This window comes from Lethenteron reissneri, chromosome 6 (genome assembly GCF_015708825.2).
Source record: "Lethenteron reissneri isolate LAM-NWPU_2019-01 chromosome 6, ASM1570882v1, whole genome shotgun sequence".
Taxonomy (NCBI): Eukaryota; Metazoa; Chordata; class Hyperoartia; order Petromyzontiformes; family Petromyzontidae; genus Lethenteron; species Lethenteron reissneri.
Genome location: NC_083784.1, coordinates 124,423 through 141,332, shown reverse-complemented (window position 1 = coordinate 141,332; position 16,910 = coordinate 124,423). Strand labels below are relative to the sequence as shown.

The 16,910-nt window shown below is 47.1% G+C and overlaps 1 protein-coding gene across 7 annotated transcripts in view; it reads right to left on the bottom strand.

The window, feature by feature from the left end:
• Nucleotides 1–12,952, bottom strand: part of AGPAT3 (1-acylglycerol-3-phosphate O-acyltransferase 3) — a 54,895-nt gene extending 41,943 nt beyond the window's left edge. For 3 of the 7 annotated variants that reach the window (XM_061569275.1, XM_061569293.1, XM_061569316.1), the window contains exons 1-2: nt 6,297–6,452; nt 4,194–4,219 (exon numbers count right to left, since the gene is read on the bottom strand). The gene's annotated coding sequence lies outside the window, so the exon portion shown is untranslated. Of the gene's footprint in view, nt 1–4,193; nt 4,220–4,862; nt 4,878–6,296; nt 6,453–12,929 lie in introns of those variants that run through there. The other 4 variants (XM_061569299.1, XM_061569308.1, XM_061569323.1 and 1 more) reach the window with 3 other exon arrangements.
• Nucleotides 12,953–16,910: the final 3,958 nt, after the last annotated feature.

Here is a 16,910-nt window from a genome sequence, read left to right as displayed (position 1 = left end):
ACAGTGCCTGATTTACTTGGACGATGTGATAGTGTTCAGTAGATCTTTGTCTGAGCATTGGTCCAGGCTTCGAGAGGTGTTCCAGCGACTGCGAGCGGCTCATCTCAAGCTCAAGCCACGTAAGTGTTACATCGCACAACGCGAGGTGGGGTACCTCGGGCATCGCGTCAGCGAGGCAGGCGTGCACACCGATCCGGAGAAGGTACGCGCCGTAGTGGAGTGGCCACGGCCAAGGAATCTGACGGAGATCAGATCATTTTTGGGGCTTGCCACCTATTATCGTCGATTTGTAAAGGGATTCAGCGAGATTGCACGCCCTCTCACCCAACTCACCTCCCCCAAGCACCCCTACCAGTGGACGGGGGCCTGCCAGACGGCCTTCACCACTCTCAAAGATCACCTCACCCACGCCCCCACCCTCGCTTTCCCCGATTTTACCACCGATTTTATTTTGGACACCGACGCCTGCAGCAGCGGGCTGGGCGCGGTGTTGTCACAGGTACAGGATGGAACGGAACGAGTCATCGCGTACGCCAGCCGGACTGTGAGTGGGGCCGAGCTGAACTATTGCGTGACCCGCCAAGAGTTGTACGCCGTGATTTTTGCATGCAAACAGTTCCGGCCGTATTTGTACGGCAGGAGATGTCGCGTCCGCACTGACCATTATGCTCTGCAGTTTCTTCTTACATTCAAGGAGCCGCGGGGGCAGATGGCCCGGTGGTTAGCGCAGTTGCAGGAGTACAACCTGCAAATCGAGTATCGGGCTGGCCGGACGCATGCAAACGCGGACGCCTTGTCGAGGCGACCCACGGTGTACGCCGAGACGCGGGCGGAGGAGGCCTGCCCGTGTTTCACGGGGGGACGCTGCCGGTAGGCAACGGACCCCCGAGAGGCCGCGGCCACTGACCCCCCCCCCCAGCGAGAGAGAGTGCAGTGTGCGCCACAGAGACCCTCACAGGTGGCACTGAGGATCCTGTCGACCGCCCGGCAAGCGCGGGACCCGCGGCTCGGGACCCGATCGGACGGATCCAGGAGGACGTCGGCTGCGCCTTCCCGGGCCTAAACGACGAGCAGCTGAGACAGACCCAGCAGCGAGATCCGGATCTGGCGGCAGTGGAGGCGGCACTGCGGGAGGAAAAGAGCGCCCTACCAGGACCCTGGAGCGGTTTGTATGCCCGGTTGTGTGTGCAGAACGGAGTGGTACGGGAGTTAACCGAGGCCGGCCAGCCGGGGTGCATCTGTGTTCCTGCCCAGGTGCGACCCCAGCTGCTACGGCTGGTGCATGACCACCCACTCGGGGGCCACGATGGGGAACGACGTACTCGAGAGACCCTGCGTCGCCAGTATCTCTGGCCCAAATTGGCACAAGACGTGGCAGCCTGGGTACAGGGCTGCCGCGCCTGTCAGCAGTGCGGGCCGAAACCGGCACGATACCAGGTACCCCTAAGGCCGTTCCGCGTCAGCCGCACGAATCAGCTGGTCGGGATCGACCTACAGGGGCCATTCCCGCGATCCCATCGAGGCAACCGATATATCCTAGTCGCAGTAGAGTATTTCACCCGCTACCCCGTGGCAGTGGCCATCCCTGATAAAACGGCCTTGGTGGTGGCCCGGGCATTTGTGGAACACTACGTACTTAAGCACGGGATCCCAGAACGAGTCCTTACCGACCAGGGTAGCGAGTTCGAGGCCGAGTTGTTCCAGGCACTGTGCCGAGAGTTCAGAATCCAGAAGGACCGAACCACAGCATACCACCCCCAGGCGAACGGTATGGTGGAGCGCATGAATCAGACCTTAGCGGGGAAACTCAAACTATGGCGGCCGCAAATCAACGGGATTGGGATGAACACCTCCCCTACGCCCTTTTCGCCTACGCCACCACCGTACACACGTCGACGGGACAAACCCCGTTTTTAATGATGTTCGGCCGTGAGTCTCGTTTACCCGCAGATCTGCTATTCGGCGTCCCTTCCCCCCAGCCGGAGGAGGGAAGCCGCCCCGTGGAACACCTGTTGGAGACCCTACGAGAAGCCCGAGGCCGAGCATACCCGCAAGGGGAAGCCGCGCATCGGCGGCAGGAACAGGGCACCCGACCCCGCATGGAACCCCCCTTATTCCTGACAGGCGCTAAGGTGTGGCTACACACCCCTCGCGTCGGGGCCGGGCAGGTGGGGAAACTGACGACCTACTGGCGGGGACCCTGGACCGTGGTGCGACAGATCTCCCCCTGGACGGTACTAATTGATGGCGGGGAGAGGGGTCGAGAGACGGTGGTCAATGTCCGCCGCTTAAAACCGTGGAAAGCGGCCCCGGCGAGAGAGAACCCCATCACCCGAAGGCCCCGAAATCCCGGAGTACCCGCACCCCTCGTGTTGGGGGGCCTCGCACACTACATGGGCCCCGCCGGGCCCCCGAGACGCCCCGATCCAGTCCGGAGACGACGGCCGCTAAACCCTTCCGCGGCTGAGTTTGTGCCCCAGCCCACAGGTGCCGGAGGACGGGGAGAGCTGCTGGAGTGGAGGAGGAGACCGCCGCAGGAGCTACAGAGGACGGAACCACCCGCCCCGAGGCCAGCCACTAGGTCCGGACGGATCCCCCGGACCCCGCAACGTTTCCTCGTGGGCGCGGCCCAAGCGAGGTGCTCCAGTCAACCCGGGACAGGGACTGGCACCTCGGGGGGCTATGTAATTATACACAAGGATCAAGGAATAATTACAGCCAAAGTAATTGATGCCATCACACAACTTGCTATTGCTTCCTGCTACTGTGATGCCGCCGCCGCGAAGCCGTTCGGCAGGCACCAAATCCCCGACCTCGCCACCACCAAGCAACGGAGCCGACCCCGCGTCCCCCTCACCTCACCTCACATGAACACACCCGCACTCATTTCCCCCCCCCCCCCCCATAGAGCTCCGAGGGGAGGTCGCCTGGCCGACCGGTTTTTATCCGAGAGACCCTTATCGGGATTAATTCTCACGGTTTCCGGCTGATCAGGGAATTGGATGACCTCCCCCGTGCTACGTGGCACCGCGGCGCTGCGGCCGGCCTTAATATGGTGTGGTCGCGGCGTGGGGCATTCGGCCACCGCGGTTGAGGCGCATTTCCCCCCACACACACCCCCACGAGTCGACGGGGCAAGCAGGGGAGGCACGGGACAGCATGAATAGCGGGATCACAGGGGCTGTTGCGCATAGTCATGGAGGGTTGGGATAATTGCGCTTGAGCGCGCAGGCCCCATTGTTAGGGAGGGTAAGGGGTTAATTAGAATGTACGCCGCCAACGTCGCTCACTGATTAGCATATCAACAGCGCCCGGAACCGCCGTGCGCGGGCTCGGGGTGCGCGAGCCCATTGTTCAGCGCAGCATCCCCTTTGAGGTAGGGAGGATAAATAGAGGGGCGCAGAGGGGAAATCGCTCTCTTACTCCAGCGCCAGGCGACCAGACGCAGCTCTAGCCAGCGACCCGGACGTCCGTGCGACGCACCGAGGCACGCGGTTAACACAAGGATCAGCGGACCGCCGTGGACACTTAACAGTGAGTAAGAAGGTGAATTAGAATCATAGCCGATAAATAGGGAATAGGTGCCGGTTTAGTGGAATAGGCCAGCCTCATCGACTCACTGATTCAACATTAGTTACCAGGTAATAAATCATTAATAGCGAAGCGTGGTCTCGCGTGATCTTGTCGTGCAGTGTGAGCGTGTGGGAACGCGTGTGGTACTGTGTGTGCGTAAGCTCGCGGCGTGCGTAATTGGCGTCCCCCAGGTGCGCGATCATAACGTAAGCGGCCAGCAGGCGGCGAGCGCTGCGCAGAGCGGCGCAAGAGTGGGTGTCGCGTGTGTTCACTCCGTGTGTGATACAGGTGCGCGATCATAACTTGCGTAGTCGGTGTGGAGTTGGAGTGTACGGAGCGGTGTGTGTGTGTGCATACGTTCGTTACGTGTCGGATACGGATGCGCATTGGTAACGTGCCGCACAGGGCTATACTGCGAGCACGGCGTTTGATTGACGATGATGTGCGCACGTATGCTCGCAGCGTGGGAGCGCGGCGCGAGGCTGTAACAGTAGGGGCGTCGCGTTCGAATGCCGGCGAAACCGTAGCGAGTAATAGGGAGGTGGGGTAACGTAAACGGAATAGGGGATGCAGGCGGGAGGGACCCCGGGGGCCAACGGCCCCCACACTACATCGCCTACCTGTTGTCCAATGAACACTCGATCTCCTGTAATAAAAATAATAATATTATTATTAAACATTCAGCCAAGAAATCCTTTGAGTATCTAAGGCTGCTTGAGTAGCCAAGTACAGTACTTCTCTGGTGTGTTTCTACCAAGTCCTTTTTCAATCAATTTTGCGTGTGGGAATAAAACTGCATGTATCAGGTGGAAAGCCACACGATCAGTAAGATAACACACAATGCTCGCGCAGATATCCCTGTGAGAAACGCACGTGCTGAACTGCCTTACACAGTTAGCACCTAATTGGTCTGCAGTAAGTGACTCATGCAGACAACATTTTCTCTTGATCCGCTAAGCCTGCCTACAAAGGTTTGTGGATCTATTAATGGATTATATCAATGGTCGATAGTTGCAACGCTAGTATACTACGTGGGAGGCATGGTATAAATAATCAATGATTATGCTGCTGCTGCATCATCGTTGTTTATATGGGTGTGGATTACAGGCTTGGAGGCATACCGCATCATCAGCACTAAAGCTGCAGATTTCAACTATTGAAATAATCGATTCGTGTCACTATAATTTCTTTGATTAAGCAGATTAAAAAACATAAAATTCGCATATTATTTCCATAAATGCAAATGCACGCATACAATAATGAAAACGTGTGCTTTACTGGCACTGCACCTGAGAAATCAGGACCTGAGATCCTGGTGGGCAGGGATTGTCGACGATGTCATCATTGCAGTTATCGCGTCACTGTTGTATATATTCGGTCTTGAAAAAAAATGAAAATTGAAAAATGTGTAATTTCCCGACCTTATTCCAAATGTGTGCAATTATGCAAATTATGCTTTATGCTAATAAGCATGTTTCGTTGTCTAGGGGTGTAATTGTATGAAGTTAAGCAAGTTTATGTAATTATGCAAGTTAGGCTTGGCTTCGTTGTCAAGGGTTATATTAACAATCGTGATACAGTAATTCAATGATTCTCGCTTTAACTTTTACTGATTAAGTTTTAGTGTTTATGTCAGGTCTCAAAATACAGATCTCACCGCAGGGAACAGTTCTTATAATTAAAATTATACATGAACTTAGAAAGGCACCACTCAGATGCTTCTGTGTTAAGCAACTTTAATCTCTAAAAAAAAAATAACACTCTAATATGCGAATTCTTATGCCAGGAATGTCAACACAGTACCTCTGGAGATGTCCTCCTCATTGATCCGTACATTGAACCCTCAATAGTTACGTTTGATAAACTGGGTAACAGAACAATCGGTTAATTCCTCGGAGTAAAGCGACCATAAACGGCGACGGGAAAAAGTCCTTAAAAATTGATGCGACAATATTCATACGAACAGTAATAAAGAAACATGTGCCTAAGGCAAAGGTAGACCTCAATGAATTTATTGGTAAGATTATGCAATTAACGAAATATCTTGGAACAATAGTGTGCGGCAGTGTGCCTGTTTGTCTAACAAATGCTTATCAATTGGCTAAGGCTTCAATAAATTTGCGGGCAAGATTCTGTGATCAAAAGATTTTAACACAAAAGTATCCCTGTGAGTTTGTAGATTCGTAACATAGATGTTTTTAAATGTTTAGTTTCATCAATGAATTCATTGGTACAGTTATGCAATTAATGGAAATAATTACTAAAATACTCTTTGGTTATTTCGGTAAAGTCACGTAGGTATAAAATAAAAGAAATCACGTTTCGGGCGCAACACAAACGTCGTGATTTATTTTATACCTACGTGACTTTACCGACAGAACCAGAGAGAATGGATTTCTGCAGTCACGAAAGCTTCAAATTACTAAAATACCTCTAAACGACTGTATCCACGTAACTAAATGGGCAGCAATGCTTTTCACGATCAGCTAATATTAATGCACCCACTTTAGATGACCACCCTTTTTGAAACACAAAGAGAACTACTCTTTGGTTTTTTCGGTAGTCACGCAGAAATAAATAAAATAATAATAGAATACCACGTTTCGATTGCAACACAAGCAACCATCATCAGGTACAAATGAATGAAAAAAACAAACATAGTTAACTTGGAAATAAAATGCAATACAACACAGAGTCGGCCAACAAAACAGTCAACACCCTACCTGGTTGATTAGGTTCTTCCAAAGATTGCTAAATTTGAGAGCGAGACAAAACATAGACACGGAGACACATAGACAGACACACAAGCAGAGACTCACACAGAGACACACAGAGAGAGACACACACATAGGCACACAGAAAGACAACGTCTCTGTGTCGAGGCCTTAAAGAGAGAGAGAGGGGGAGTTGTGTGGAATTCCTGCCCATGGGGGATGGACGAGCTGCCACTGGACTCCGTGCTTGTTTGTTTAGAAGTCCAGTGTCCAGCTCGTCCATCCCCCATGGGCAGGAATTCCACACAACTCCCCCTCCCCCCTCTCTCTAAGGCTTCGACACAGAGAAGTTGCCTATGTGCGCGTCTCTCTCTGCTTGTGTCTGTCTGTGTGTCTTCGTGTCTATGTTTTGTCTAGCTCTCGCAGCTCGTCCGCTGCAGCGCTGACACTCTTGCCCACGTGGTATTATGGTACTACTGCGAGTACCAGCTTTTGGCAACAGCCTCTCTCAATGACGAAAAATAAATAAATAAAAACTAACAAAGGAAAAACTCCGCGACCCGTGGCTTCTGCCGATGCAGCTCCCTATCAATGTGCTTGTCACGGGGGCAGATTCCCAGAGCCTGCCACTTGCAGAACTCGACACTGTTGATCCTTGTAGTTTCGACCTTTTCTGGTGTGTGCTCGGGGTTCAGAGTCCGAAAGTCCGCTGGGCTGCAGCTGATCCTGTGAGTAGCAGCTGGCTTGCGCTATGCTCGCTTGGGGCCCCTCCCCCGCCCTTCCTCCAGGATGACGCCTGCTGTGAGCTGCTCGTCGCAGCTCCTCACTAACTCTCAGAACTCAAATTGTATTCGCACACCTCTTAGCTGCTCGCAACTCTCATCGCTAGTACAATACAACTTATCGAAATCCTTGACTCTGCAAGCGACTCAAAACATCAGGATAAGTGTAGAATAAAACTTTCAGCGATACTCTGTCGTTCAGCGCCGAACTCAGCACCTACAGTGATGGAAAATAAGTATAACCCGTAAAAACTAAGTTTTTCACTATAAATCCTTTATATGCGTGGCGGCTTGAGATGGCTGCCGCCTATGGGTCAGATGATTGTCTGCCAGTATTAAGCAATTGGCAATTAAATATTTAATTTGTTTTCCCTAAACAGTGTAAAATTTTGGAATTTTTTTTCACGAACATTAATTGTCTCGCACAACGAGTCTGTGTGCAAAATGTCAGCTCGATTGGATCACGGGAAGTGGGTTAAAAAACGACCGAAAGATTTGCACGGTCGTAAGCAAGCAAGCACGCAAGCAAGCAAGCAAGCGAACTTAATAAAGGATTTAAAAAGTATTTGATCCCCTGCTGATTTTGTACGTTTGCCCACTGACAAAGAAATGATCAGTCTATAATTTTAATGGTAGGTTTATTTGAACAGTGAGAGACAGAATAACAACAAAATCAAGAAAAACGCATGTCAAAAATGTTATAAATTGATTCGCATTTTAATGAGGGAAATAAGTATTTTACCCCTCTGCAAAACATGACTTAGTACTTGGTGGAAAAACCCTTGTTGGCAATCACAGAGGTCAGACGTTTCTTGTAGTTGGCCACCAGGTTTGCACACATCTCAGGAGGGATTTTGTCCCACTCCTCTTTGCAGATCTTCTCCAAGTCATTAAGGTTTCGAGGCTGACGTTTGGCAACTCGAACCTTCAGCTCCCTCCACAGACTTTCTATGGGATTAAGGTCTGGAGACTGGCTAGGCCACTCCAGGACCTTAATGTGCTTCTTCTTGAGCCACTCCTTTGTTGCCTTAACCGTGTGTTTTGGGTCATTGTCATGCTGGAATACCCATCCACGACCCATTTTCAATGCCCTGGCTGAGGGAAGGAGGTTCTCACCCAAGATTTGACGGTACATGGCCCCGTCCATCGCCCCTTTGATGCGGTGAAGTTGTCCTGTCCCCTTAGCAGAAAAACACCCCCAAAGCATAATGTTTCCACCTCCATGTTTGACGGTGGGGATGGTGTTCTTGGGGTCATAGGCAGCATTCCTCTTCCTCCAAACACGGCGAGTTGAGTTGATGCCAAAGAGCTCCATTTTGGTCTCATCTGACCACAACACTTTCACCCAGTTGTCCTCTGAATCATTCAGATGTTCATTGGCAAACTTCAGACGGGCATGTATATGTGCTTTCTTGAGCAGGGGGACCTTGCGGGCGCTGCAGGATTTCAGTCCTTCACGGCGTAGTGTGTTATCAACTGTTTTCTTGGTGACTATGGTCCCAGCTGCCTTGAGATCATTGACAAGATCCTCCCGTGTAGTTCTGGGCTGATTCCTCACCGTTCTTATGATCACTGCAACTCCACGAGGTGAGATCTTGCATGGAGCCCCAGGCCGAGGGAGATTGACAATTCTTTTGTGTTTCTTCCATTTGCGAATAATCGCACCAACTGTTGTCACCTTCTCACCAAACTGCTTGGCGATGGTCTTGTAGCCCATTCCAGCCTTGTGCAGGTCTACAATCTTGTCCCTGACATCCTTGGAGAGCTCCTTGGTCTTGGCCATGGTGGTGAGTTTAGAATCTGATTGATTGCTTCTGTGAACAGGTGTCTTTTATACAGGTAACAAGCTGAGATTAGGAGCACTCCCTTTAAGAGTGTGCTCCTAATCTCAGCTCGTTACCTGTATAAAAGACACCTAGCAGCCAGAAATCTTTCTGATTGAGAGGGGGTCAAATACTTATTTCCCTCATTAAAATGCAAATCAATTTATAACATTTTGACATGCGTTTTTCTGGATTTTGTTGTTGTTATTCTGTCTCTCACTGTTCAAATAAACCTACCATTAAAATTATAGACTGATGACTTCTTTGTCAGTGGGCAAACGTACAAAATCAGCAGGAGATAAAATACTTTTTTCCCTCACTGTAGCAAGACATCACCCCTCTTCTCTGCAAGACACGACATCTATGGTTGATTGTGGGGCCCACCCACGGAGCTTGCCGCAGCAAGACTGAATTGTGTGCACTTTATTCTTGCTTATATCTGAAATTCTCCCACCTCGGCTCGCCTTCTCACAAAGGACCGGAATTCCTTTGATTTCGCTCTCAGCCTGTGGGAACAACCGTTTGTCCGGTGTACGTGTGTGTCTGTTTTCATAAATTTAAGTAATCTGTTAAGTCACATCAAGGCCTGGTTCCTGTCTTCTTCCTCAAGCCATCTCGCCATCTGTGGAAACAGACTTCTTTCAATTGCCCCAAGTGTGTTCAACTTTCTGAAATAATTAATCTGAAAGGAGGGGGGGGGGGGGTTCCTTTTGTCCGGTTGCATCCCCCCCTTTGCCGTCACGGTTGGGGGTGTTACATATTCTTGTCTCTCACAAAGAGGGGCACAGCTTTTTGAAGTGTGTCCTCCTGTTGCCATGTTTTCCGTTCACTCTCACGGGTTGTAAGTTGAGAGATAAAAAAATATGATTTTCCACCCCTTATCTTAGTATCGTATCCCTTTTCGCGGTTTTCACTGTGTAAGTGACTCAAGGTATGTTTTGAGCAGTGTTTACAGTACTTCCGTCGTGGTTTGGAATTTCTTCAAGGTGTTTGATATCTCAAGAGGAGGCGCCATCCCTGCATATGTAATTTATTGCTACCATGTGCTGCTGGAAGACAAAGGCGGTTGGGGAGGCTCTGATCCTATGGAATACATATTATCTTGGTCGTGTGTGATTGATCTATTTCGCCTTGTATCTCTTTTGAATTACCCTAGGTCTAATACTTAATTATTATATGGCTTATGTTTAACCAAGATATGTGATGTATCAAAGTTGTTACCACAGGTATTCCGAGGATTATTAAACTTTGTTCTCCGTCTGTGTTGCCAGGGATCCGTGCTTCTTATTCTCGAGTTATATTTTGATATCCTGAGGTTGGAGATATATATAACTAAGTTTTGACTTTAAGCTTTTGTGACTGCCGGAATTCATGTTCTTTGGTTCTTTCGGTAAAGTCACGTAGATAGAAAGATACAATAAGAACAAGATATATAAGGTGAATAAGAGTAATATAAGTAATAACAAACGCCACTAACGTAGACTGCAGTCTGGTTCTTAGTCTGAGTGTACTGGCAGTCTATAATGGCGATTTATTCGTTGTTAAAAAAAACGCCAGTTGTCTGGAGATTTGTTTGTGAAACTGTCTAAAACGTCCATGGAGTTCGTGTCCCATGGCCCCGTGGAGATTTCCCAGATTGTCATTAACCTCCCTTTGCCCCGAGGTTTATTAATTAATGGATCTTTATGACCTCCCTCCAGTTGGGGTGTGAGGGGTGGGGGTGTGCTAATAATCGGAGGTGCAGGTGAAGGACAACAAACTAAACACAAACAACTGTTCTAAAAAAAAGTTTCCAATCTACATTTAAAAGTGCATAGCTCCAGTGGCTTGGGTATGCACTGCGGCGAGTTTTCAGAGTTTTGGAGGCCAGATTCCCTGTATGTCCGTTGCATCTGCTCATCAACAATAAGGCCAAATACATTGTATTAATGTATTCCTCCCAAGTGGGTGTTACTGCTTCATTCCCTCTCTCTTCCCTCTCTAGCGCTCTTGTTCTTGCGTCTCTCCATCTGGCTCTTTGTCTTCCACTGCTCCTATTTCTTCCACTTGGATTAGCATCACTAAGTACGGGATCCTATCCGAGCTCATTCCTGCAACATGTCCGAACCACTGTAGTCTTCTTTTCTTACCTTTACCAAATTAGTTTCTTTTCACTTTCAGACATAACCTCTTCAGACTTCATTTAAAAATATCTGCTGATGAATCGATGTTTTAATCTATTTTTATTGTAAAAAAAAAGATATACTTTCATGAAAAATAAATAATTGTGAGGCAAACAGGCGAATAACAGCAAACATTGACATAAGGACATCATGAGCGGGAACATAATTCAAAAGATAACTCGTGAAACCACAGAGGCAATGCGATCAAAATATTGTTTCTAAATATAACAAGATACTATGCTGCCAATATCAACGAGTGCCTAATAAATGGATGTGTACACGTCTTGACTTAAAGCTTTCATGACTGCACGAATTCATATTCTTTGGGTTATTTGGTAAAGTCATGTAGATATAAGACCCAAAGAAGAAGTCTATGTGATTTATAATATTGTACGCTTTATCCCATTGCAGAGAGCTGACACCCACAGAGCGAACAACGCAAAACACATTCACGAGAATCACAACATTGTCCAAACCTATCGCAAAAATGCCACGCTGAAAAGGTCAATGAGCTAACAGGGCATTCAATGTGTACAGTATGCAAGCCAAGTGTGGCGCGTTATTTTGCTGGGATCTGATAACTTTCCTCCCCTGACTTTCGAACCCAGAAACCTTCTTGAGCAGTAAACTCGAGCTCCAGTCCTCAAGAGCCATGCCGACCCAGACGTGTGTGCGCCGGCCCCAGAACAACGACTCTCGCCTTCCCCAAAAAACTAATAAGTTCATCTCTTTAGATCGGTTATTTTTATGATCGTTCGATCAAGTAAATCGATTAACTTACATCAGCACTAATGAGCACACTCAGCATTATAGTGCAGACACGCAATGCTTGTTTAGTTTGTTCAGTTCGTTTGTCCTTCAGGGCAAATACAGCACACCTGCGATACATATTCACGTAGTGTCTTTTCTCATCTAGCTTCAAATCTGCTATTCATGATTTAATGGATTTGCAATTGGCTTTGCGAAGGGGACAATTGAAGGGTAATACAGGAAAATAAATGCATACATATTAAAAGGAACTACCACATCCATGCTTAAAGGACAGTTAAAGCAAAAAACAGAATTTGAAGTTAAAACGCATCAGATATAGCATAAGTTTATTAAGCTAATTTGTTTATCAAATACAAGACAATACGGGGTAGTGAAGTTAAAATGACAAAGCCACATGTATTGCACATCATTCAAATGCATTTCTAGTCAGTGGGGGCAGAGACCAATCTCACCACAGGACAATTACTGATGACTTTCTTGCTCCAAAGTGTGAAGGATAAATAAGTTGTCAGCTTTCCTCAATCCCAAAGAAACAATGATGATGACAACGACTTTCATGCACAAGTCAGAGTGATTTTGTGTTCAAATGAGCATCGAGGTGGTGCCCATCTCCTGTTTACCAACGGGTGAAATTCCACACTCCTTTTGCATTGTACATAGCCAACTGTGTTAATCGGAAGTGTGCGGGAATGACAACAAAATAAACACACGTACATCCATAAAGCAACCACTCTTCACTTCCCTACAAAGCAGTGCTTATTGTATAGACCCTGGATAGATGATGGGCCGAAACAATGGCCAACCAAGATTTAAAGTGGCAACCATCTGTTTGCGAGCCACTCACTCTACTGCTGAGCCACCTGGCTGGCAGCGTGCATGCGTGGCATTTATATCTCAATCTAGGAGAGATGACGATAATGATGATGCTGATGGTACCCATGATGGTGGGGCTGTAATAAATAAGGCTCATTCACATGTCAGGATTTCAACTCGATCCTCACAAAATGAAGCATACACGCTATATCAAGAGCTATATCCTGGCCATGCCCTGCAAATTCGGCATGTGCGTTCACTTGTAAATGCAAAGAATGAAAACGTACTCACCAGTAAATGTAATAAAAAAGCACCACAGCAACCAATGCAATACAAAATCCTGAGAAACACACAAGCGTCTTTTCATTTCCAGTCGGCATCCTTCCCCTGCGAGCAATGTGTTGCGTTTTTGATCAAATCCGAACCAGACTTCAATACATTTCACCTGTGCAAGCTGTGCCTCAAAGCCCCGCTTTTTGCTAAGCAGGATTATGTGAGCATTAGAACAGACAAATACAATGTGGGCTGTACCAACTATGGTGAAACAGAAGCAAAACTACATTTTATGTATCCAAACCAACCATGAAACATTCAATTGAATATTAACTGAGATTAAGGGGCAAATAATGAACCACTCACAACAAAAACCATGAGCAAAGACAGCATATCATGGAGGACCTTTGAAAAACAAAGGCTGAAAGAAGGGTAATGCCTTGCTTAGGACAGATGTAATCTTTAATCGGATTCCACTAACAAACTGTTCCAAGTAGATGTACTCCAGTTGTGTCGGGGCCATTTTGAAAATGTCTCCTGTGAAGTTCCGTTGGCCGAAACGATGATCCACTTTTCAGATTTTTCCATCACGGTCGACTGAATTCAATTGCCACTTAAGTGCAGACGTTTACATTGGGTGGGTCTGTCATGCGAGTTCAAAGCATGGTCATAATTGAATTAATGAGCAAGTCATTGTTTTAAGCGTGACATAATTGTACCTTTAGTAACAATTATGCTATCTTTAAAATACAGTGCATTATAATGTTTACACAGTCTACGGCTTTGAATTTAAATAATACATTTTAAACAGACGACTGACGCCATCAACATGACCAGGGTGTAACCTGGTTCGTACTCACATGGACGACTACTTGGAAACACCAGGTATTGTGGGCTTCGGCTGAGGTGGACACTCAGTGGAAATGTAGCAACTGATTCTTAAATCGACCTGTGTGAAGCTTCGGATACTGTTCCCTCGCATGTGTGGTTCATCTCCAGGTACTCTGGTTTCCTCCGACGTGCCACGCGTTATTAACGGAATTGCTCAAACATCACAATGCAGGACAGCCCTTAAAAGAGAGTCTTGAGACTCGCTGGAGTTTTTGTTTGTAAATAATGGTCATTGGTCATTCCCTCTTCAAGAGCAGCAGTGCAAGAGAGGTTTTTGTAAGGTTAACACCACACACACACACCCTGAGCACATGACTGTCAAAATGGATTTGACCTCTCATCTGTCCCAGCACTTAAAATGTAATGCCATTATTACAATATTACAATCTTCAAATCAAGATTGTAATCTAAATGCTTTAAACATAAATGCTACCGGTAGGCACAGAGGCCTGTAATGGGATACCGATATCTACAGGGTGCAGAGCAGTATGCACAAACGATACAAAAACCCAATTTCTCAGTCAAAGATGCACTGTGTGTGGCTTGACAACTCCTTTCACCACAAAGACAACTGGAGAGTGGCGAGTAAAATGAGTAATTGAAAAAGCAGACATGATTGCATGACAGGGTCCTTTTGTAAACCACGCGATTGTTCCACAACAGTTGACGAGTAATGCAATCAGAGATCACTGCTGCACCGAGATGAATGTCCGCAGCCTCACTGGAGCGCAGTCACATCTCGTCTTGCTGCAAATGCCCCAAAGCACTTGTCGACGTGAATATCTCCGACACATTGTCTATTTACGTGATTTAACCCAAAAAACCTGTATTGTAGGTGAATATCTCTGTTTGGAATTTTCGGTGAGAGGCGCTGTGCACTCAGCATACAACTCGGGTCGCGATTGAGACACTGCTATGATACACAGGCTGATTGCGCTGCACTCCATGTTTCTCATTTGCACAGAGCCACAGCCACCCAGGGACCGCACCATCCAAAGGATCCCTTGAGTGCTCATTTCAGAGCCTCGGGAGAGTCAGAGGCGACACTGAATTATGGGACGTGCTCTCCCACTGAGCAGTGTGGAATAAACGTCACAACTGTCGACACATTTCTCCATTATCCTACCCCTTGCATAATTTCTCCATGGACTGGAGTGATGATGTGTGGTGCGAGAGGACAAAGATCGGTGCAGTCTAGAGGGTATCAGCGCCAAAGTTAAACGCCTCTTATCTAGCGGTTCATTAAACCAGGTTGTGTACCAATGGACCCTCAGTTCAACCTCCAGAGATAATTTAACAGGAAGGCTTTTATGGCCAGAGATAAAACCAGACATTCTGGTAGGGTTGGGAGGCGGGATTGGTGGATCATGCACAGATGGAGATTGTGTAAAACATCTGTATGCAAGGAAGATAAGGGGACTGTATAGAAAGTAGGTTTCTCACTTATTTTAGCATTATCCTCTCCCATGTATGGGGTTTCTCAGGACAATCAAAATCAAATTTGTTCACAAGTAAAACATCGATCAAATATATATTCATTTAGCGCTGTGCTATTGACAAATGTTTTGAGTGCTTGCTTAAAAAGGGCGTTCTGACCCTATGGGGCTTTTCTGGGTAAATAAAACTTTAACTACACATTTCATGTACGGCCGTAGCACAACAATGATCAGTTTAAGAAGAAACGCGGGGGAGGACTCGGCTTCAAGGAGTCGCGGCTTGAACAAGTGCCAAATGTTGGCTCCACGCCAAGTCGGCCGATGGGTCAGGGTACGGCCCTGGGTGGCACAGCACGTGGCTTGTCGCTCAGCCACTTTAACAGGCTGCTGCCCGTATTCAACAACAAACGTGTCCATTTTCATGTTCTGTAAACGTGTCTTTTTTATCCAATGCAGTCATCCATTGTATGTATGTTGAACTTCTTTCACACCGTATGTAGTCACCCATGCTAATCAGAGGGAAGTGCCACCATCACTGTCGTATTTATTAGATGAATGAACAAATGTGTTGTCTGTCCAGATCAAATTTTATGATAATTTTTAAGCAATCATTGTTGCCTGGACAGAGATAATCAACTTTTCATCTTCTTGGTTCTTTCGGTAAAGTCACGTAGAAGGGAAGTAATAAAATAATAAAAATAAAACCTAATAAAATAAAATAATTCTCACGACGTCTTCAGGTGCTTCACCTGAAGACGGCTGCTTGCGTTGTAGCCGAAACGTCGTGAGAATTATTTTATTTTATTATGTTTTATTTTTATTATTTTATTACTTCCCTTCTACGTGACTTTACCGAAAGAACCAAGAAGATGAATCCCTGCAGTCACGAAAGCTTTAAATAGAGATAATCAAATTCACTGCAATGTAGGGCCTGAATTTGAACCTCGGCTTTCAGTCGTACTTAGATATTAAGCAATTTCACCTTACCTTCATTTGTTACCAGTTGCGTTTATTTAGCTTGGTTTTTTTTTTGCAACTCAATGTCAGAAAGCATTTAGAATCCACGTAAAACTTAAAAGTGCACTGGCAGATTGTGCTACATTTTGCATGTCCCCACAGAAAGAAAAAAACATGCAAACAACACGGTAGGAACTTGAAAGTACCTGCATATAAATGGCACGGCAGCCAGCTGATGGCTGAAAGACGACGCAGGGAGAGCACGTGAGAGCAAAGTGGAGAGAGAGAGTGAGCACTCGCGCACACATCCAAGGGCATATTCTACAACGACGGAACACATCTCACGTGCCCCAGGTCCCCCCCCACCACAAACAGCGCCCACTCCCTCGCACCTCGTGTCACTTGCGCCCCATGAGGCACTCAGGTGGATGACGGAGCCGGTGAGAGCGGCCGTCTGTGCGCTAGCGCAGGGGTCAGCAACCTGTGGCTCAGAAGCTGCATGCAGCTCTTTCAGGACTGCTGCTTCGTGACGTTATTCATTAAGAACCACCGTCTCGTATGTTCACATGCATTGCAGCTCTGGAAATATAGAGTTTTGTACCGAATTGGAAAAAAATGGCTCTTGGTAATTTGGTTCCCGATCCCCCCTATGCAAGCGCATCCAAGAGCAGCGTAATTGTTTCGATTTTTTGTGTTACTTGTTTACCTTTCCTAT